This window comes from Schistocerca cancellata, chromosome 5 (assembly GCF_023864275.1).
Source record: "Schistocerca cancellata isolate TAMUIC-IGC-003103 chromosome 5, iqSchCanc2.1, whole genome shotgun sequence".
Taxonomy (NCBI): domain Eukaryota; kingdom Metazoa; phylum Arthropoda; class Insecta; order Orthoptera; family Acrididae; genus Schistocerca; species Schistocerca cancellata.
Window position 1 is genome coordinate 684625991 of NC_064630.1, and position 24384 is coordinate 684650374.

Consider the following 24384-nt stretch of genomic DNA (forward strand, 5'->3'; position numbering starts at 1 on the left):
GGAAGGGGAAACTTTATTGACACATTCCTGGGGTCAGATACATCACATGATCACACTGACAGAACCACAGGCACATAGACACAGGCAACAGAGCATGCACAATGTCGACACTACTACAGTGTATATCCACCTTTCGCAGCAATGCAGGCTGCTATTCTCCCATGGAGACGATCGTAGAGATGCTGGATGTAGTCCTGTGGAACGGCTTGCCATGCCATTTCCACCTGGCGCCTCAGTTGGACCAGCGTTCGTGCTGGACGTGCAGACCGCGTGAGACGACGCTTCATCCAGTCCCAAACATGCTCAATGGGGGACAGATCCGGAGATCTTGCTGTCCAGGGTAGTTGACTTACACCTTCTAGAGCACGTTGGGTGGCACGGGATACATGCGGACGTGCATTGTCCTGTTGGAACAGCAAGTTCCCTTGCCGGTCTAGAAATGGTAGAACGATGGGTTCGATGACGGTTTGGATGTACCGTGCACTATTCAGTGTCCCCTCGACGATCACCAGTGGTGTACGGCCAGTGTAGGAGATCGCTCCCCACACCATGATGCCGGGTGTTGGCCCTGTGTGCCTCGGTCGTATGCAGTCCTGATTGTGGCGCTCACCTGCACGGCGCCAAACACGCATACGACCATCATTGGCACCAAGGCAGAAGCGACTCTCATCGCTGAAGACGACATGTCTCCACTCGTCCCTCCATTCACGCCTGTCGCGACACCACTGCAGGCGGGCTGCACGATGTTGGGGCGTGAGCGGAAGACGGCCTAACGGTGTGCGGGACCGTAGCCCAGCTTCATGGAGACGGTTGCGAATGGTCCTCGCCGATACCCCAGGAGCAACAGTGTCCCTAATTTGCTGGGAAGTGGCGGTGCGGTCCCCTACGGCACTGCGTAGGATCTTACGGTCTTGGCGTCCATCCGTGCGTCGCTGCGGTCCGGTCCCAGGTCGACGGGCACGTGCACCTTCCGCCGACCACTGGCGACAACATCGATGTACTGTGGAGACCTCACGCCCCACGTGTTGAGCAATTCGGCGGTACGTCCACCCGGCCTCCCGCATGCCCACTATACGCCCTCGCTCAAAGTCCGTCAACTGCACATACGGTTCACGTCCACGCTGTCGCGGCATGCTACCAGTGTTAAAGACTGCGATGGAGCTCCGTATGCGACGGCAAACTGGCTGACACTGACGGCGGCGGTGCACAAATGCTGCGCAGCTAGCGCCATTCGACGGCCAACACCGCGGTTCCTGGTGTGTCCGCTGTGCCGTGCGTGTGATCATTGCTTGTACAGCCCTCTCGCAGAGTCCGGAGCAAGTATGGTGGGTCTGACACACCGGTGTCAATGTGTTCTTTTTTCCATTTCCAGAAGTGTATTATACTAGAACTGACGTGTGACAACATTTTCACACAATTTGGCTGCATAGATCCTGAGAAATCAATGTCCAGAAAAACCACCTCTAGCCGTAATAACGGCATAGATACGCTTGAGCATTGAGTCAAACAGTGCTTGGATGCCCTGCCCTGCCCATGCAGCCTCAACACGATACCACAGTTCTTCAAGAGTAGTGACTGGCGTATTGTGACGAGCCAGTTGCTCTTCCACCATTGACCAGACGTTTTCAGTTGGTGAGAGATCTGGAGAATGTGCTGGCCAGGGCAACAGTCGAACATTTTCTGTATCCAGAAATGCCCGTAGAGGACCTGCATAATGCGGTCGTACATTATCCTTCTGAAATGTAGGGTTTCGCAAGGATCGAATAAAGTGTCGTAACACATCCGAAATGTAACGTCCACTGTTCAAAGTGCCGTCAATACGAACAAGAAGTGACCGAGACGTGTAACCAATGGCACCCTATACCATCACGCCGGGTGATACGCCAGTATGGCGATGACGAATACACGCTTCCAATGTTAGCGACAAACATGATGCAGTAAAGAGATCCTGGATTCATCCGAAAAAATGACGTTTTGCCATTCGTGCACCCAGATTCGTCGTTGAGTACACCATCGCAGACGCTCCTGTCTGTGATGCAGCGTCAAGGGTAACCCCAGCCATGGTCTCCGAGCTGATAGTCCATGCTGCTGCAAACGTCGTCGAACTGTTCGTGCAGATGGTTGTTGTTTTGTAAACGTCCCCATCTGTTGACTCAGGGATCGAGACGTGGCTGTCCGCAGCTCGTGGTCGTGCTGTAGCGTTCTCGCTTCCCGCGCCCGGGTTCCCGGGTTCGATTCCCGGCGGGTTCAGGGATTTTCTCTGCCTTGAGATAACTGGGTGTTGTGTGATGTCCTTAGGTTTAAGTAGTTCTAAGTTCTAGGGCACTGATAACCATAGATGTTAAGTCCAATAGTGCTCCGACCCATTTGAACCATTTTTTGAGACGTGGCTCCACGATCCTATTCAGCCATGCGGATAAGATGCCTGTCATCTCGACTGCTAGTGATAGGAGGCCGTTGGGATCCAGCACGGCGTTCCGTATTACCCTCCTTAACCCACCGATTCCATATTCTGCTAACAGTCATTTGATCTCAACCAACGCCAGCAATAATGTCGCGATACGATAAACCGCAATCGCGATAGGCTACAATCCAACCTTTATCAAAGTCGGACACGTGATGGTATGCACTAGTCCTCCTTACACGGGGCATCACAACAACGTTTCACCAGGCAACGCCTGTCAACTGCTGTTTGTGTGTGAGAGATCGGTTGGAAACTCTCCTCATGTCAGTACGTTGCAGGTGTCGCCACCGGCGCCAACCTTGTGTGAGTGCTCTGAGAAGCTACTCATTTGCATATCACAGCATCTTCTTCCTGTGGGTTAAATTTCGCCTCTGTAGCACGTCATCTTCGTGGTGTAGCAATTTTAAGGGTCAGTAATATAACTTTGGCGACCGGTGGATGAATGTGTGACGCTGCAGTGCAATTACACCGTACAGTTGGCTAGGATAGTGGTCAGGGGACATGTCGGTACTAGGGCATAAAGTTGTCACGAGTTTCTTTCCGTGTACTCAGTCGAAGAGTCACTTAAGTTTGCAAACAGGCGCATGAATAATATACGCAGATGTAAATAGTCCTTACATGTTTGCCGCTGGATGACGTTGTGCAATTTCCATGATGTTTCCTCGGAGCCACTGTCCGACATCTTCAGGTGGTTAGGTACCAGCCCGTACGTTCCAGTGGAACGCAAACCACGATAACCGCTAGTTCCAAATGCCCCCTTCTTTTCCCCACAACCTACTCCCTCTGACCAGAGAGAAAACCAAAGACCCTTTACCTGTCAAAGACGTTGCTCAACACGCTGGGCGTCGGAAACATTGGTCAGTTGCTCCAGAGGAAGTCCCTACGTTCCACTGGACACACCATCCACCATAACCGCCGAGTTCCAATTGCCCCTTTCCTTTTCCCACAACCGACTTTCTCTCATCCACCAAAGAGAAAACCAAAGGCTCTTTAATTGGCAAATATGCTGCCCAACTCGCCGGGCGTTGGCAATGGTGATGAATTGCTCTCCAGCAGCCCCTACGGTCCACTGGACATACCGTCTACCATAACCGCCCAGTTCCAGTTGCCCCCTTTCTTTCCCCACAACCGACTTCCTCTCCCACCAGAGAGAAAACAAAAGGCCCTCTAAACGGCAAAGCCGGCGCTCACTTCGCGGGGCGTGAGCTATGCAGCCCGGCGCACGGCTCAACCCATTCCTTTTGTTTTTAGTTGGAGTCCATCTTACGTTAAATGTTGACGGAAACGTCTCTATATCATAATAAAACTCTTTTATTCTGCGTATAAAAGCCCCTTAGTCCTTTTGTGGTTGATGGAATACATGTGTCCGATTAAAGTAATATGCAGTCTTAAGCGATGGGACGTCTATATCTCATATCTGCCCAGTGTTAACAAATAGCGAGACGCTTCCCAAACTTGTCGAAACTTGCTGTCAAACATGGGGTGGATATATAAACTGTTGCGGGGGATATAATGGGGTATCGTGTGTCTATTGTGTGTATGTTTCACGAAAATCAGATCAAATGGTTCAAATGGCTTTGAGCACTATGGGACTTAAAATATGAGCTCATCAGTCCCCTAGAACTTAGAACTACTTAAACCTAACTAACCTAAGGACTTCACACACATCAGTTCCAGAGGCAGGATTCTAACCTGAGACCGTAGCAGGCACACGGTTCCGGACTGAAGCGCCTAAAAGCGTTCGGCCACCGCGGCTGGCAAAATCAGATCAAATCACACTCTTATACATTCCAAGAATGTCTGAAGTAACTAATTGTGTTTTCTATGTACCGCAGACACTGTTTTAAACATTACTACAAACCCCAGTACCCCTGCTGGTTTATACAGAATTTGTATATAACGGGAAGTTTATGCTCCTGAAAAATTTATAGAATTTAGGAAACGGTTGTGTGTGGTATGCGAAAGCCATATTCAAAAGTTGTGTTGAAAACTTGTGTGCCATGTTTTTCATTGTCAGAAGAATATATGGTTTTTGCTACTGATTCGTTGCACTTTGTGCCATAAATGCCACCCTGATGATATCGTTCTAAAATTAGAAATTTAACTAAAATCCCTAAGATTACATGAAAACGTGGATCTAGTTAGGTTCATGGGTCACTTACGTCCCATTTTACAGATTGCCAGATCGATCACCGCAATATCTTTTTAGTAGTTAAAGTTTTATCAGGAAGGAAGACAGTTTTTGACCTATTGTTTTTTAAAAATATGCAAAATAAATTTTAACAATGCAACGGTTACTTATCTGATCTGAGCGAAACCCCTTAAAACTCTCCATTAGCCATTCCACGGATGACCGCGATTTACAAATATGTCGCTTTACAGCATAGCCACGAAATAAATGTCGAATGGTTCAACGTCTCCTGCGCTACCTGGATGTGTCTCTCGTACTTCACAAAATTCATCTATTTAAAATGAGGAGAGGAAACGGGCGTGAAGCAGCTTTTTTTAAATGCTTCTGAAACAAAATGCACGGGAACGCTCGAATATCCTTACCGGTCGCCGTAATTCGTTTGGGGCCATGTCAAATAAATGTCAAACGCTCTGACAGAAATGAGCAGTTAGCTGGCCCGTCGCGTTTCATGGCCTCATGCCTGCCGCTTTATCCGCTCACCTGGTACCAACTGGACTGAAATACATAATGACAGCCATCTCTCACCGGCTCATTCTGGGAGGGCATCAATAACTGCCGACATGTACTGCTAAACTTTCACGCTAATTTTCTCCATCCAGCACAATACGAACCGTTATGCGAGGCAGCTATAATTAGTAGTTTTCAACGCTTGAAGTGCCAGGCCAAATGTTCATGGAAAACAAAAACAATTCTATAGAACTAGGAAAGAGGTTCCTCAATAGTTTTTTTTTCCTCTTTCGGTGCTTTATTTAGAATCTGAAACGGTCCTGACCAAATTATCTAACATTTTAATATGCTGTGTTGATTAAGATGGTTCTCACAAAATTAAAAAAATCTGAAACGTTTTTCTGACAACCAGGATACGTAAAATTGTAAATGACTAAAATACCCATACACGGTTCTCCTACGTCGTTGTCCATAATGCACCATTAGTAGAAGTTCAAGGCAAGTGCCCAACTAAGATACAATTGAACTCTACTATCCCCCTGTAGTCTGATTCATCTTAAAACACTTTATTGCTGTGTGAAGATAAGTAAAAGAATCGGCTTATAGGTAATTCCCTACTACTTCGGACTAAGGTAGACAGAGTGACACGTTCACACGCCCTCATTTGCTCGCACAAAATAACAAATACCGTGTGTTTTTTCTAACTTGCGACAACTGAATATCTCGACAACGGTGCCTCGTGCGAACAAAATGTTATAAGTGAACGGTTAGAAGTTAAAGCAATTACAGCCCTCGGTCACAAAAGTCTTTTGACCAGGTTTCAACACTTCTATGATAGCCTTCATCAGAAATTAAATATTCAAAGTCGCACATAAGATAAATATGAAGCGAGAAATTATTTGACTAAAACCTGGTCAAAGTACTTAAATTTAGTGACCAACGGCTGTAATTGTGTTAACTATAATTTATAAACGATCACTGACCAGCCAGCAATGTTTACAACTTTAAGATTAATATTTGTTAAACGAGCATCTGCCTGTACTGCAACTGGCCACCTCCTAACCATCCCTCCTGCTCGGGCGAGATCAGCCTTGTATTTTCAAATTGGAACCACACATTTTTAAAGAATGTTCGGATCCTGAGCAAAAAATTTCTACCCACGGGGTACTGTAACCACTGTTCTCCATTCGAGGGTAGATGGCCCTCTAATAGACAAATATCAAGTGCGTATGTTTTTAGAGAGAGCTTTTGACAAAGTTGTTAGAGAAAGTTTTAGAGAAAGCTTTTGACAATGTTGACTGGATTACTCTCTTTCAAATTCTAAAGGTGGCAGGGGTAAAATACAGGGAGCGAAAGGCTATTTACAATTTATACAGGAACCATATGGCAGTTATAAGAGTCGAAGGACATGAAAGGGAAGCAGTGGTTGGGAAGGGAGTGAGACAGGGTTGTAGCCTCTCCCCGATGTTATTTAATCTGTATATTGAGCAAGCAGTGAAGGAAACAAAAGAAAAATTCGGAGTAGGTACTAATATCCATGGAGAAGAAATAAAAACTTTGAGGTTCGCCGATGACTTTGTAATTCTGTCAGGGACGGCAAAGGACTTGGAAGAGCAGTTGAATGCAATGGACAGTGTCTTGAAAGGAGGATATAAGATGAACATCAACAAAAGCAAAACGAGGATAACGGAATGTAGCCGAATTAAGTCGGGTGATGCTGAGGGAATTAGATTAGGAAATGAGACACATAAAGTAGTAAAGGAGTTTTGCTATATGGGGAGCAAAATAACTGATGATGGTCAAAGTAGAGAGGCTATAACATGCAGACTGGCAATGGCAAGAAAAGCGTTTCTGAAGAAGAGAAATTTGTTAACATCGAGTATAGATTTAAGTGTCAGGAAGTCGCTTCTGAAAGTATTTGTATAGAGTGTAGCCATGTATGGAAGTGAAACATGGACGATAAATAGTTTGGACAAGAAGAGAATAGAAGCTTTCGAAATGTGGTGCTACAGAAGAATGCTGAAGATTAGAGGGTAGATCACAAAACTAATGATGAGGTATTGAATAGAATTGGGGAGAAGAGGAGTTTGTGGCACAACTTGACAAGAAGAAAGGAGCGGTTGGTAGGACATGTTCTTAGGCATCAAGGGATCACAAATTTAGCATTGGAGGGCAGCGTGGGGGGTAAAAATCGTAGAGGGAGACCAAGAGATGAATACACTAAGCAGATTCAGAAGGATGTAGGTTGCAGTAAGTACTGGGAGATGTAGAAGCTTGCACAGGATAGAGTAGCATGGAGAGCTGCACCAAACCAGTCTCAGGACTGAAGACCACAACAACAACAACATGTTTTTGCATTTAAAAAACGACACATTTGATTCTACATTTCATTTAGAATGTAAACCTAAACCTTTTTGTTCTAACGGTTGATATTTATTTTCCGAAATATACTTATATGTGGCAAATTTCCTTTTATAGTACATTTTGGTTAGCCGTATCAATGTCTGGCTAGAAACTACGTTCAGGGTTATACAGGAACAATGACTTGGATGTAACAGTTTCCTGTTCGCATTGCCTCTCGCCATCGGGGTGCCTGATTTCACTGAGTCCCCCTGACTGTCACCATAACTCTAATTTGCGACAAAGCCCAAACACAGAAGATTACATCTTCATCGTAAATGAAGTGCAGAATCAAATGCAATATGCAACAAATAGGGTACTTCCCACTTCAAAATACAAAGTTGATCCGGCGCGTGGAGGAATGTTGGTTAGGAGGTGGCCAATTGTATCACAGACAGTTGTCCACTTCACTTTACTAATTTTAGCTTCTCACCCATAGCATTTTTTTCATATGATACGTTCCTTAATATGTACACACATCATGGAGTTAGCTGTTTTTTTTTTTTTTTCTGCGTCAAACCGCCTTCCCGCAAATGCGTCACAGACTTAACGGCATTAATGGCTTGCTCTTAAAGGTACTAAGTAATCAAGTAACACACTACTCCTAGCAGTTATAATTATTAGTCTGCAATTGAAGTAAATGCTGATGTAATGTTGTTCAATACACCATCGTCAGTCACCAACACATACACCTGCACTTAGCCGATTACACCCTAGTTACATACAAAGGGTGCCTCTCTTACGAGCCATCGCTCATATTCTCTGGTGTTTCAGCAGATACCTGCAGTTTAGTTTTAGCGTTGTGTAGTAGTCAGCTCAAAGAAACAGTGCTCATCAATGCGACGCCCATTGTCGACGGAAAGCGTCAGTTGTGTTTTCCATTGCAAACACAATGATAAAAGCGGAAGAGTAGTCCAAAATGAATCTAGTGCGATATTCTTTTTTTCAAAGTGTATATTAAGAGTGGCAGTAAACTCTAAGAATAATCAGTATTCCAGCAGCGACAGAACCTCTCTGGTCCACGCCGATCGCTACCGCCAAGCATGAAGTGCTAACGACTGGCCCCTGACTTGCAGTTCATTCTTAGTGTTTCACTATCTATGTTGGTGCATATCGATAAAACGAATATTGGACTAGATTAATTTGGGAACACTGTATCAAATGGACACGTACAATTCCAATTTAAAAGTGTTTTTGTTTGTAGTGGGACACAAACTGATGTGTCTCTTGACACAGGACGTCGCACGAAAGGCTTGACGAGCAATAATTGTTTAGGCTGATTCCAGCTGCAAATTGCAAAAATGAAATTGCAAATAAAATGGACCTGACGACTCTTGCGAGATACACCCGGTATATTATATTCCTGCCTAATATCGTGTAGGGCCCTAGCGAGCCTCAAAACTACCGTACCACGACGTGGGACGGACTCAACTCATGTCTGGAGTAGTGCTCGAGGGAATTGACACGACAAATGGTGCAGGGCTGTCCATAAATCCGTCAGAGTATGAGGGGGTGGAGATCTCTTCTGAACAGCAGTTGTAAGGCACCGAAGATATGCTTAGTATGTTCATGCCTGGAGAGTTTGGCGGCCAGCGGAAGTATTTAAACTCAGAAGAGTGTTCCTGGAGCCACTCTGTAGCAATTCGGGACGTGTGTGCTGTCGCATTGTCCTGCTGGAATTGCCCAGGCCCCTCGGAATGTACAATGGACATGAATGGATGCAGGTGATCACGCAGGATGTTTACGTACGTGTCACCTGTCACAGTTGTATCTAGACGTATCAGGGGTTTCATATCACTCTTACTGCACACGCACCACACCATTACAGAGCCTCCACCATCTTCAACAGTCCCTTGCTGACAGCGCGGTCCATGAATTAATGAGGTTGTCTCCATACCCATATACGTCTATCTGCTCGATACAATCTCAAAGAAGACTCGTCTGACCAGGCAGCAAGTTTGCAGTCTTCAGCAATCCAATGTCGGTGCAGACGGACCCAGGCGAGGCGTAAAGTTCTTTGCGGTGCAGTCGTCAAGGCTAGACGAGTGGGCCTTCGACTCCCAAAGCCCATACCGATGATGTTTGCTTGAATGATTCGCACGCTGACATTTGTTGATGGCCCACCATTGAAATTTACAGTAATTTGAAGAAGGGTTGCACTTTTGTCACGCAGAACAATTCTCTACAGTCGTTGTTGGTACCTTTCTTGCAGGATCTTCTCCTGGCCGCAGCGATGTCGAAGATTTGATGTTTTTCCGGATTCCTGAATCGCAAGGGAAAATCCTCACTTCATCGCTACCTCGGAGATCGTATGTCGCGTCGCCCGTGCGCCGACTATAACATCACGTTCAAACTCACCTACATCTCGATAACCTGTCATTGTAGTAGCAGCAACGGATCTGCGCCGGACACTTGTCATAGACAGGCATTGACGACAGCAGCGCCGTATTGTGACTGTTTACATACCTCTGTATTTGAATAAGGAAGCCTTGTACCAGTTTCTTTGGCGCTTCAGTAGTAAAAATTACAATCCGCCGGTTAAAGATTAACTGTAAGGTAGTCGGTATGTTCAATTATTTTGTGATATATGTTGTATTAAGTTCTGCTTTTAATCTTGTTCTTGTACAAGTGTACCGGTACTTCCCCCAGTACAGAAAAACGTTTTCAGAAAAGTGATTCCTTCCGTAATTACACATTTCCCAAAGAAAACGAAAATTGTGATACTTCATACACAGGCGCTAATACATCCACAGCTTGTATTATGCGGTGAGATTACAGATTCTATCTGTGCTGATCTGATTATAATATAACATGCAGTAAAAATGTGTTTCATTCTTTTCTTAAGGAACGCTGAATTTGAGTTCTTACGATCAAGACCTATGTAACGGTCAGCTATGATGCTGTCTTCAAACGTTGCCATACAAAGCTAGTTTCAATAAAGGGATCGCTAGAATGTTCATTTGCCTCACTGTGAGTCTTCGACATTGAGTTGGATGTTATTTGGTGTGGGCATTACAGCTGTTTTACCGTTCTATGGAACGAGGCAAGATTGTGATTGAGACCTTGCCGATAGGAAAATGACTTAAAAAAAGGCAAAATAAAGTTTTGCTGCTTATGTAGTTTAGACATTTTGTTGGAGCTTAGATTTGATAATTCTTTATTTACATTTGTGTTGCAGTTGTGTGGTGAATTGTTTGCAACGTAGCCGTTCGTTGTTAAACAAGACCTGCTGTAAAATTTCTTATCGACGCAAAATTCCACTGACACAGATGGGTAACGTCCACACAACACATAGTCATACATCGGATAAGGAGTGATCATATTACATGCATGATACACTCAACAGGTCCATCTTTTGAATGCATCGTGTTTGTAACCGATTGTTTCTGTTGATACGAGAAGTGCAGCAATTGTTTAGGCTGACTCCAGCTGCACAATACGAAAACGAAATTGCAAATATCTGAGGTGGCAAAAGACATGAAGTGCTACCTAATTTCGTGTCGAACTTCCTTTTGCCCAACACAGTGCAGCATCTCGACGTGGCATGGGTCCATCAAGTCGTTGGAAGACTCCTGCAGAAAGACTGGGACATGCTGCCTCTATAGCCGTCCATAGCTGCGAAGTATTTCTACTACAGGATTTTGTGGACGAAGAGACTTCTGAATGTCCCATGTACACTCCTGGAAATGGAAAAAAGAACACATTGACACCGGTGTGTCAGACCCACCATACTTGCTCCGGACACTGCGAGAGGACTGTACAAGCAATGATCACACGCACGGCACAGCGGACACACCAGGAACCGCGGTGTTGGCCGTCGAATGGCGCTAGCTGCGCAGCCTTTGTGCACCGCCGCCGTCAGTGTCAGCCAGTTTGCCGTGGCATACGGAGCTCCATCGCAGTCTTTAACACTGGTAGCATGCCGCGACAGCGTGGACGTGAACCGTATGTGCAGTTGACGGACTTTGAGCGAGGGCGTATAGTGGGCATGCGGGAGACCGGGCGGACGTACCGCCGAATTGCTCAACACGTGGGGCGTGAGGTCTCCACAGTACATCGATGTTGTCGCCATTGGTCGGCGGAAGGTGCACGTGCCCGTCGACCTGAGACCGGACCGCAGCGACGCACGGATGCACGCCAAGACCGTAGGATCCTACGCAGTGCCGTAGGGGACCGCACCGCCACTTCCCAGCAAATTAGGGACACTGTTGCTCCTGGGGTATCGGCGAGGACCATTCGCAACCGTCTCCATGAAGCTGGGCTACGGTCCCGCACACCGTTAGGCCGTCTTCCGTTCACGCCCCAACATCGTGCAGCCCGCCTCCAGTGGTGTCACGACAGGCGTGAATGGAGGGACGAATGGAGACGTGTCGTCTTCAGCGATGAGAGTCGCTTCTGCCTTGGTGCCAATGATGGTCGTATGCGTGTTTGGCGCTGTGCAGGTGAGCGCCACAATCAGGACTGCATACGACCGAGGCACACAGGGCCAACACCCGGCATCATGGTGTGGGGAGCGATCTCCTACACTGGCCGTACACCACTGGTGATCGTCGAGGGGACACTGAATAGTGCACGGTACATCCAAACCGTCATCGAACCCATCGTTCTACCATTCCTAGACCGGCAAGGGAACTTGCTGTTCCAACAGGACAATGCACGTCCGCATGTATCCCGTGCCACCCAACGTGCTCTAGAAGGTGTAAGTCAACTACCCTGGCCAGCAAGATCTCCGGATCTGTCCCCAATTGAGCATGTTTCGGACTGGATGAAGCGTCGTCTCACGCGGTCTGCACGTCCAGCACGAACGCTGGTCCAACTGAGGCGCCAGGTGGAAATGGCATGGCAAGCCGTTCCACAGGACTACATCCAGCATCTCTACGATCGTCTCCATGGGAGAATAGCAGCCTGCATTGCTGCGAAAGGTGGATATACACTGAACTAGTGCCGACATTGTGCATGCTCTGTTGCCTGTGTCTATGTGCCTGTGGTTCTGTCAGTGTGATCATGTGATGTATCTGACCCCAGGAATGTGTCAATAAAGTTTCCCCTTCCTGGGACAATGAATTCACGGTGATCTTATTTCAATTTCCAGGAGTGTATGTTCGATGCTGCGGTCTGCTTGGCCAAATCAGTCGCTCGAATCGACTGTTTTGACAATGGGCACTGTTATCCATAAAAATCCCATAACTGTTTGGGAACATGAATGGCTGAAAACGGCCTCAAAAGTAGTCAAATATAACCATTTCCAGTCAATGGTCGTTTTAGTTGGACCACAGGACCCAGTCCACACCATGAAAACACAGCCGACACCAATATAGAGTTACCACCAACTTGCACTGTGCCTCGTTGATAACTTGTGCCCATGGCTTCGTGTGTCTACGCCACACTCGAACACTACCATCAGCTCTTACCAACGGGGATCGGGACTTACCCGACCAGCCCACGATTTTCCACTCGCCTAGGATCCTAAGGCTTTCGTCACGAGCCTAGGAGAGGTGCTGCATGCGACGTCGCGCTGTTAGCAAAGGCACTCGCGTCGGTCGTCTGCTGGCATAGCCCAGTAGCGCCAATTTTCGCCGCACTGTTTTAACGGATACGTTCGTCGCACATACTGATGTGTCAGCACAGCGTGGAATTCACCATTTACACAACGACACTAGCTCAGCACAACAGGCTGGGGGTTGGTAGTACTGGACCAAGTGACACATCGCACAGTCACCATCGACAGCCGCACTGAACGTTTATTTGGAACATTTAAACAAGAGAAATAACAATAAAACCACCAACACTTTTTTTAAATTAACATTTAGGAAAGAGCAAGTTACTTCAAAATTTAAACATTCATAAACCGTGCCACTTATGGCCTATTACACATTAAGTGAAGTGGTTTGAAAATTATTTACTTAAATCAGAATTAATTCTTCTTCTTCAGTAGCTCTACAGCCATTGGTGAGCCTTGGCTTCTTCAACAATCTTCCTCCACACTTCTCGGTTATTTGCTGCTCTTTTCCAACCCCGGACTCCCATATTGCTGATATCCATTATTACCTCATCGATCCATCTTCTTCTAGGTCTCCCTTTTCGCCTAACTGAATGGATCATACCTTTCATCATTTTCTTTGCAATTCTATCCTCTGCCATTCTCTCCAAATCTCCTAGCCATCGTATTCGCTGTGATTTAACAAATTTTACTATGTCCCTGCCTTGTATTAACTCTTGTAATTCAGCATTGTAGCGTATTCTCCAGCCTTCTTCCTCCCTTATTGGCCCATAGATTTTGCGTAGTATTTTCCGCTCAATGCTTCTTAGAGCATTTTTATCGAGTTCTGTCAACGTCCATACCTCTGAGCCATATGTGATAACTGGGCGGACTAGGGAATTATATATTAGCAATTTAGTTTTTCTTGTAACAAGGCTACTTTTGAAAAGCTGCATATTTGCAAAGTATGTTTCCTGCTTGTATTCTTTCTCTTATAGCCTTTCCAATACTGTTATCATTTGTTATTAGGGCTCCCAAGTAGTTAAAAGAGGACACTCCATTGAAGCATTTCCCATTGATGTTTAGGTTTTTAGGGGTTCTTCTGGCCTCAGATTGTGACATTACCATATATTTTGTTTTGTTTACATTTACTATGAGGCCAATTTTTAAGGCTTCTGTTTCCATTGCCCGGTATGTTTCTAGGAGTGTATTGGTATTTCTTCCTACAATAGCAATGTCATCAGCGTAAGCACATATCTGGCTAGTTTTCATAAATATGGTGCCTCTTTTGTTGATTTTATTTACTGCACTATGCAGGGCAATGTTGAATAGGACAGTGGAGAGACTATCCCCTTGCTTCACACCTTTGTTAAAGTCAAAGCTTTTACTTGTTCTGCTAAGGACCTTTACTTTTGCTCTTGTCTCTGTCATTGTCATTCTGATTAGTCTTATTAATTTAGCACATATACCAACTTCTTTCAGTACTCTGTATAGTTCTTGCCGATTTATGCTGTCAAAGGCTTGTTTGAAATCGATGAATAAGAAATGCAGATCTATATCATATTCATAGAACTTTTCCATCATTTGCCTTATCATAAATATTTGATCAGTTGTTCCTCTGCCTGGTCGAAAGCCACACTGATATTCCCCTAGTATGCCTTCTGCACACTTCCGTATCCTTTCGTTTAATATACTTGTGAAGATCTTATAAGCTGTACTTAGGAGTGTTACACCTCTATAGTTTTCACATGCTGTTCTGTCCCCTTTCTTATAAATGGGGACTATTATTCCAATTTTCCAATTACCTGGCATAGTTTCTGTTTCCCATTTATCTGATATTAATGTGTGCAGTTCCTTTATTACAGCCTCACCGCCAGTTTTTATTAATTCAGCAATTATGCTGTCTTCCCCAGGGGCTCGATTGTTTCTTGACTTGTGCACAGCCTGGGAGACCTCTTGTAGTGTTGGTTTTCTTGCCCCATTGGTTTCATTGTCTACTTCCAGCTCCACTCTTCCCTCCTGTGCAGCTGTCTCTTCATCTTCTAGGCTGGTGCTTAGTGTATCTTTGAAACTATTTCAACTAACAATAACAACTGACCTCTCAGTAACTTCTAAGAATTTGTTAAACTACTCATTTAGAGTTAGACACGTGTCTCTCAGACACAGTATCACTTCAGACAGTAACGTAACAGTAATTTCATTGCAATTCGCAGCAAAATATATCCAAGGAAAATTTTTTCCATGTATATCTATAGCAATTGGCCAGCTTGACTGCGTCGTGTGATATAAATACAGTAACCAGGCGGCACTTAGACATGGACCAGCCAAACTGTTTTCAACGGTGGTTAACACTGACTGTAGCAATCTACAAACAGAATGTTTGTAGATTGCTCGCTCCCCGATCGGGCCGGTAGGCGGCGCCACCGCGCGCTCTGTGCACATAACCGGAAAGATAACCCATACCGGTGGCGGGAGTATCGCTGATCCAGCCACACGGCTCACATACCACATTGATTTCTGCGGTTATTTCATGCAGTGTTTCTTATCTGTTAGCACTGACAACGCTAAGCTAACGCCGATACTTTCGGCCACTAAGCGAAAGCCGTCGGCCAGTGCATTGTAATGCCTGCAATTTGGTATTATCCGTGCACCTCACATTAACATCCCGTTAATTCCAGTGGTACGGCCATAATTACGTCGGAAACTTTTTCACATGAATTACGTGAGTGAGAATGACATCTACGCCAATGCACTATCCTATTATACATTGTATACTCGATACTACCGCCATCTGTATACGTGCATGTAGCTATCCCCTGGATTTTGTCACCTACGTGTGTGTCTGTTGCATGGATATGTACTGTATGGACGTTACTCTAGTATGTTAGTGGAATTTTTCTTTCATAAGAACTTTCAGTGCATGTCAAGTGACCAGTATAAATTACAAGCAATTGTGACAAAAACTTAAATAAAGAATTTTTACTGCTGGTCCAAACATCATCTGGTGGCAGATTGCATGAAGTAAAAATCTGAAACTCTTTCGGTATCGGAATGACAGCTTACCATTACGGACACAGATACGTACTATTAATAAGGACGACCTCTTAACTATATGTTTAAATGGCAAGTCGTCCTATTAGCATTCACTGCTTTGGTGTTCACCCTGACTGAGCTTTCGAAACTGCATCGTATCAATAAACAAAAGATCAGCAGTTTTCTCCCACTCGTGACACAGTCCATAGAACGGGCCAAATTCGCAGACTTTTATGTGTCCAAAGTAACTCGGAATACTGCCAGGAAAAAATCACAGTACATTTGAGTTCTCTTTGCGGGATTCCTTTTGTTTGTATGCTGGTAATGTATTATTGACTTCTGCCTCCCTTTATCTTTACCATTGCAGTTTGGGAAATTTCACTCTTGTAATTTTGGGTTAATGATGTTCTTTTCTCTTCCAAATCTTCACCTCTTGCGATATCTTTTTCTTCACTGATCTTCAGAATTAGTTTTCTTCTTGAAATTTCTGAATGCTATTACAACACAGGCGAAACAATCGTTTTGTAAAATTTTCCGAACTCTTCTCCCCTCCTCACATTAGTGCTGTGTTCTCTTTCTCAACACAATGTCTCTATGATCTAAAACTATTATGCTGTCAATCACAACGAAAACAGAACTATCTTCTGAAAAATTATCACTTTGTTACTAACTCCTCATATGCACCCGTCTGTCCATTTGCATCAGAGTCCCGACCAAGATTGATTGTATTTCGAAAATTTGCGCTATTTTTTCACATTTAACTTTCTCCTCTTTACTACTAAAAAAATTGTTCTTAGAAATTGTAGGTGATTTTCTACTAATAATCTGACACACCACCTACGTTCATCCTAACATGTCTGAGTCCCGCAGTAGACTTACATCTTTCGCCTGTTACTTCAGTGCTGAAAATTTTTATCATGTATTAATCCTAACAATAACAACGCATCTTCAGTACCATTTAACGGTGTTACCAAGAGGCTGGGAGCTACTGTACGTTGTGAGGGGTCTACTTGTACATGGACTCCGATTTTGTAGTATAATTCATGAAAAATAACCTGAAACCGTTGTCATATGTAGAAGGGATTGTATCTTTGACACCAATGGACCAAAGATGTTGCCTGCGTGGCAGAATCGACTGCAAGTAGGAGCGCGAGAACGCAGTAGTAGTTGCGGCTGCCATAGGTAGGGTCTAAGACTTCCAGCTAGCGGCTAGATGTGAGAATCTAGTTGTTGGTCTATGGTCACAGCACAATACAGTTTTTATAAAATGAAGTGATTAATGATATTGTTTGTACTGTCACAGAGCCAGTAACTGTTAGGAGGTAGTTATTTCTGTAAAAGTGTAAAGTGTATATTATTAATTTGCGAGGCTATAAGATTATCAAGAATCGAAGTACTGATCGTTAACAAATATTGACCGTTGTCCATGGCTGTTATAGAAGAGTAGTGAATTTATACTGCAACTCAAAGGGAAAGCAACTGAAACAAGTTTGTAAGCTAATGAAATTTTGTATATTTAATTATAAGTATGGATCAAAGCGATAAGTGAATTCGGCTGAGTTTTACAATACTGACACTTGAACGTAGGAACCAAGTATTTTCCGTCAGATTTAATATATAGGTGGATTAGGTAATCTGATTAGTAGTATTCGGTGTATTTTGTTATTCTGACGCTAAGAAGTTAGGTTTAGGAATCTATCTTGTCAATAGATGTCAGACTTTTTCTTGTGTAACATCCAAGTTTTTTTAATAACGATAGTAAGTGAGAATTGTAGAACAGTTGAGAAGTTCACTGATTTTGAAGTTAATGTAAAGTGTTTCTTATCAGATTTTGTGAAGGTGAAACTTTATTTTGAATACAATTTTCAAACTGAAGCATTCGGTCTCAGCATATCCCTTATCAGTACCTCATCTTATTCCACGTCATGTTTAGTTATATCTAATGAATATGTTTCAAAAAGAAACCATTTTTCAATCACAAAACTATTAATGTGACAGAATAAGAAAAGTATTGACGTTTGTAGCAGTTTCAATGCAAGCAGCACTGCGCAACGCTGGGTCCATATACAAATTATCACTGCATATTTGGAAGGTTACTGATTTATCAGCCAATCTACTGATATTACTTGTATGAAGGTATTTTACGGCCGGCATTACACTTCGCTGTGCCAAAATTGAATATTTTTTATGCCTACTGTGTAGAGGCCAGAATACAAAGATTACTTCCGTCGCGACTCTAGAGCTAAGGAAAATTTATTTCATTGTTTATTTGCGAAAAGAATGTTGTCAGTTTATGGTACGGGGCCATAGAACTTGATGCTCAAGAGACTGTGTGAATTTAAGAGGACTGATTTCTTTATGGGCATTGCGTATTTGTTTTCCAGTCATTTAATTTTTTGGATTACACTCAAACTGATCAAGCATACCATTTGCTCATCAACTCATCACACAGTAAATGTGCATAGCTCAAACATTACGCATGTGATATTAATTGGCAAACAAACACAAAAATTTTATAAAGAACGTAACACTACTTTAATAAAGAAGGTTGCCCCTTTCACTAAAAATAATGTTAATTTTTATTGACTTGTACTGACAGCAACATTTTCAAAGAGGTTCTGTTGTGTAAGAATGGTATAGAATCCAACACTACCTTTTAACACACTCTTATCAATACCAGCACACTTTCAGTATCATGTACCACCAGTGATAGGATACATTGATAACCATCAGAAAGACACATTAATTGCTAGTGACTTTTATCTAAAAAACATACTTTTTGAAGAGACATTGATATGCAGGTAGGATACTGAAACCGAAAATATTGAATGTGACATTTATGAAGTATCTTCAGAGATTTTAATACTCTCAGAAAGTTTGTGTAAAGTATGATCTCCCCTTTGGTAATGTGAAGGTTAAACGTCCCCTACTGGATCAAAGATTCGAAGTACAAATAAGTCAATGATTTTTCATAACACTATTACAGTACAGTGACCTTATTTCAGTTATAATGAGAAATTCAGTCTTGATGACAAAGCAGAAGAAAATGTATCAGTGGCGACCAGTTTCAATTAAAACAGATGATCTTCAGACCGGACGGCGTCAAAGAAAATTTAATATAATTTTTTTACTAGGAGACCAGGAACTACTGAAAATATTAACAGCATACAGACCTGACATTATAAATTGCGATTATATAGTAAATATTTATAGCCTTCCGTAATGAGCGGAAGGGCTGAGCGAAGACGAACTGTAGACCATAAGGCACATTCGTCAACTGCTGAAAAACGTAAAAGTGGTATGAGTTAGGAAGGTGAAGCCCCGCCCACCATCTAGCACCAGATCAGATCAAATAAGTCGAAAGAGATAGATAACACTCAACCTGAATTTCTAAAATCATTGAGGAAAGTGCCAACAAAATGCCACATAAAATAGTATGTAGAATGTATGAGATTGACGATACACGATAATACTTTCGGATCATCCACACAATTCCTAAGATATCAAGAGCCGACAAATGCGATAATTAGCGCACAATGAGCTCAACAGTTCATGCACCCAATTTCCTAACAAGAATAATATGCAAAAGAATGGAAAAGAAAAGTGAGGACTTATTAGATGACGATCAGTTTGGATTTATAAAAGCTAAACGTGACGTTGTGGTTAGAACTGGAAGCAAAACTAAAGGTCGACAGGGAAATAATTTTTCGACCATGTAAATTAATAGAAAATGTTCGAAATTGTTAGAAAAGTAGGTGTAAGCCGTAGGGAAAGACTGTGTGTGTGTGTGTGTGTGTGTGTATTATGTTCAAGAACCAAGAGGGAACATGACTGGAAGTCCAAGAACGAAGTGATCGGTTTAAAAAGGATGTAAGACAGAGATGTAATCTTCCAACCCTACTGTTCAGTCAGTGCATCGAAGAACCAGTAATTGGAGTAATATGAATTTTCAAAAGTAGGATTAAAATTCAAGGTGAAAAGATATCAGTGAACGCCTTTCATGACCGGCCTTCCAGCTGGAACGTCGAAACCATGGCATACTGATGCTTATTTTGACGATATGGTGTCCTGAAGGAACTGCAAAGCGAATCTCCATTAAAATTTCAAAAAGACGTTTGGATTTTGCACCATCCGAAGGCGCGAGCGACACCCGGAATATTAGTATATAAAAAAGATAAAAATAAAAGAATAAAAACCAAATATCAAAATAAAAAGTCCCTACACAACTCCTTTCATTTTCACGTTCTGTCCAGATATATTATTCCTTTCCTTCTCCCCTTTTAATAATAGGTTAGTTCTTTTCACACGCACAGACATGCACTATCGCCAGAAGAGATGCAGTTTTTTTTTTTTTTTTTTTTTTGTTAGGACTCTCCGGGAAAAAAAGAAGACAACGTCTTTGAGTAGTAATCAGAACGTCCTTGATTCAGAGTTCCACTCAACCAATGTTTAAATTTTGAACCAAATTCGTAAGCAATGGCTGACGAAGACTTTTAGCATGTGAAGCGAACCTCATTCCGCCAACGGCTTTGTAAAAGACGGCGGAGAAGTGGACGGAAGTTCAGGACACTCTCTTGCCCTTGGTGTGGGAAATAACACCGAAAAGGTGGAAGACACGGCAATGACCTACGGCATGAATATGCAGAAGGTAATGGAAACCAATAAATACATTGTGTACATGCACAGGACGTACGCCTGCGACTGAAAATTCTCGTGACAATCTCTTCACTCACAAAAGTTTCCATACTATAACCTCATTCGGATCTCCGGGAGAGGACTGCCAAGGGGAAAGTAATCATAAGAAAAAGACTGAACAGCCATCGAAGTTCTACGAGTCTGAGCGTGGAACAGCAGAATTTTGAACGTGCTAACAACTGAGGTGTATGAATCAACTGTTATTTTCGAATTTGAAGCTCTATTTGTCATCTTGCAGTTAAGCACTGGATTTTGAGTACTAGAAAATCGTGCACAACGGCTAAGAATTGCAAATTTTGGTCGCAAGTGGAGAGGTGTAACACTGGCAACACAGTATTCACTTTTGGTATAATAGAAGGATGAATACAAAGGAGGCAGCTCGAAAGATTTGAACTATGTGTCGAGCGAGTGCTTTTGGGAAAAATTGTGTAGAAAAGATATTCTTGTTTAAAGAAAGATCGTTCGGGCAGGATTGACTACTGATGTGTATGATCGGTTACCATTTAAGCATTATGCAACATTTGCATTCAAAAGGCTAGGCTCAGAACTCTACTTTAGAGTACTGCGTGCTCTAATTCGGAACATCAAAAATCACGGAGTGACTGTTTTTGCAGATTTGCTTGAACATCATCAGGTGGCACGTTGAGCATTCCTGTTCAATATTGTAACTGGTGACGAGATATGCCTTTATCGTTAAAGTCCCAAGATGAAATGAAAGGGTGAGCCCTACCAAAAGACGTAAACTCGAGCAAAGAGTAGTGTGAACATAATATTTCCCATCTGTTAGTTCCAAATGACTGTTCTACCCTACAAATTCTACCCCAAGTGTGTGTCCATCACAGCTGGACTTTGTTGCCAACAAATGAGACACCTTTCGCTTGTATTGTATCTGCGTAACTCATTGGCGTATGTGTTGTTCAAGAGACAGTAGTCATCACTCGCACTGGAATCAATGACTGTGTGTGTGTGTGTGTGTGTGTGTGTGTGTGTGTGTGTATGCGCCTGTGTGTGTGTGTGTGGTACCGTGTTCAGACACAATCTGAAGCAATACCATTAACATAAGAGAGACTGAGACTGTTGTTGTTGTGGTCTTCAGTCCCGATACCCTCCACGCTGCCCTCCAATACTAAATTGGTGATCCCTTGATGCCTCAGAACATGTCCTACCAGTCGATCCCTTCTTCTGGTCAAGTTGTGCCACAAACTTCTCTTCTCCCTAATCCTATTCAATACTTCTTCATTAGTTATGTGATCTACCTATCTAATCTTCAGCATTCTTCTGTAGCACCACATTTCGAAAGCTTCTATTCTCTTCTTGTCCAAACTATTTACCGTCCATGTTTCACTTCCATACATGGCTACACTCCATACAAATACTTTCAGAAATGACTTTCTGACACTTAAATCTATACTCGATGTTTCTCTTCTTCAGAAACGCTTTCCTTGCCATTGCCAGTCTACATTTTATATCCTCTCTACTTCGACCATCATCAGTTATTTTGCTCCCCAAATAGCAAAACTCCTTTACTACTTTAAGTGTCTCATTTTCTAATCTAATACCCTCAACATCACCCGACTTAATTCGACTACATTCCATTATCCTCGTTTTGCTTTTGGTGATGTTCATCTTATATCCTCCCTTCAAGACACCATCCATTCCGTTCAACTGCTCTTCCAAGTCCTTTGCTGTCTCTGACAGAATTACAATGTCATCGGCGAACCTCAAAGTTTTTATTTCTTCTCCATTGATTTTAATACCTACTCCGAATTTTTCTTTTGTTTCCTTTACTGCTTGCTCAATATACAGATTGAATAACATCGGGAGAGGCTACAACCCTGTCTTACTCCCTTCCCAACCAATGCTTCACTTTCATGTCCCTCGACTCTTATAACTGCCATCTGATTTCTGTACAAATTGTAAATAGCCTTTTGCTCCCTGTATATTACCCCTTCCACCTTTATAATTTGAAAGAGAGTATTCCAGTCAACATTCTCAAAAGCTTTCTCTAAGTCTACAAATGCTAGAAACGTAGGTTTGCCTTTCCTTAGTTTTTCTTCTAAGATAAGTCTTAAGGTCAGCATTGCCTCACGTGTTCCAGTATTTCTACGGAATCCAAACTGAACTTCCCCGAGGTCGGCTTCTACTAGTTTTTCCATTCGTCTGTAAAGAATTCGTGTTAGTATTTTGCAGCTGTGACTTATTAAACTGATAGTTCGGTAATTTTCACACCTGCTTTCTTTGGGATTGGAATTATTATATTCTTCTTGAAGCCTGAGGGTATTTCGCCTGTTTCATCATCTTGCTCACCAGATGGTAGAGTTTTGTCAGGTCTGGCTCTCCCAAGGCCGTCAGTAGTTCCAATGGAATGTTGTCTACTCCGGGGGCCTTGTTTCGACTCAGGTCTTTCAATGCTCTGTCAAACTCTTCACGCAGTATCGTATCTCCCATTTCATCTTCATCTACATCCTCTTCCATTTCCATAATATTGTCCTCAAGTACATCGTCCTTGTATAGACCCTCTATATACTCATTCCAACTTTCTGCTTTCCCTTCTTTGCTTAGAACTGGGTTTCCATCTGAGCTCTTGATGTTCATACAAGTGTTTCACTTGTCTCCAAAGGTCTGTTTAATTTTCCTGTAGGCAGTATCTATCTTACCCCTAATGAGATAAGCGTCTACATCCTTAAATTTGTCCTCTAGCCATCCCTGTTTAGCCATTTTGCACTTCCTGTCGATCTCATTTTTGAGACTTTTGTATTCCTTTTTGCCTGCTTCATTTACTGCATTTTTATACTTTCTCCTTTCATCAATTAAATTCAATATTTCTTCTGTTACCCAAGGATTTCTACTAGCCCTCGTCTTTTTACCTACTTGATACTCTGCTGCCTTCACTACTTCACCCTCAAACCTACCCATTCTACTTCTACTGTATTTCTTTCCCCCATTCCTGTCAGTTGTTCTCTTATGCTCTCCCTGAAACTCTGTACCACCTCTGGCTCTTTCAGTTTATCCAGGTGCCATCTCCTTAAATTCCCACCTTTTTCCAATTTCTTCAGTTTTAATCTACAGGTCATAACCAATAGATTGTGGTCAGAGTCCACATCTGCCCCTGGAAATGTCTTACAATTTACAACCTGGTTCCTAAATCTCTGTCTTACCACTATTTAATCTATCTGATACCTTTTAGTATCTCCAGGGTTCTTCCATGAATACAACCTTCTATCATGATTCTTAAACCAAGTGTTAGCTATGATTAAGTTGTGCTCTGTGCAAAATTCTACCAGGCGGCTTCCTATTTCATTTCTTATCCCCAACCCATATTCACCTACTACGTTTCCTTCTCTCCCTTTTCCTACACTCGAATTCCAGTCACCCATGACTATTAAATTTTCGTCTCCCTTCACTATCTGAATAATTTCTTTTATTTCGTCATACATTTCTTCAATTTCTTCGTCATCTGCAGAGCTAGTTGGCATATAAACTAGTACTGCTGTAGTAGGTGTGGGCTTAGTACCTATCTTGACCACAATAATGCGTTCACTATGCTGTTTGTAGTAGCTTACCCGCATTCCTATTCCATTTCCCTTTTTAAATTTTCTAACCTACCTGCCCGATTAAGGGATCTGACAATCCACGCTCCGATCCGTAGAACGCCAGTTTTCTTTCTCCTGATAA

At 42.9% G+C, this 24384-nt stretch overlaps 1 protein-coding gene across 1 annotated transcript in view; it reads left to right on the forward strand.

The window, feature by feature from the left end:
- The window catches only part of LOC126188767 (synaptogenesis protein syg-2-like), a 478582-nt gene that overhangs the window by 217092 nt on the left and 237106 nt on the right, over nucleotides 1-24384 (forward strand). The window lies entirely within an intron of this gene.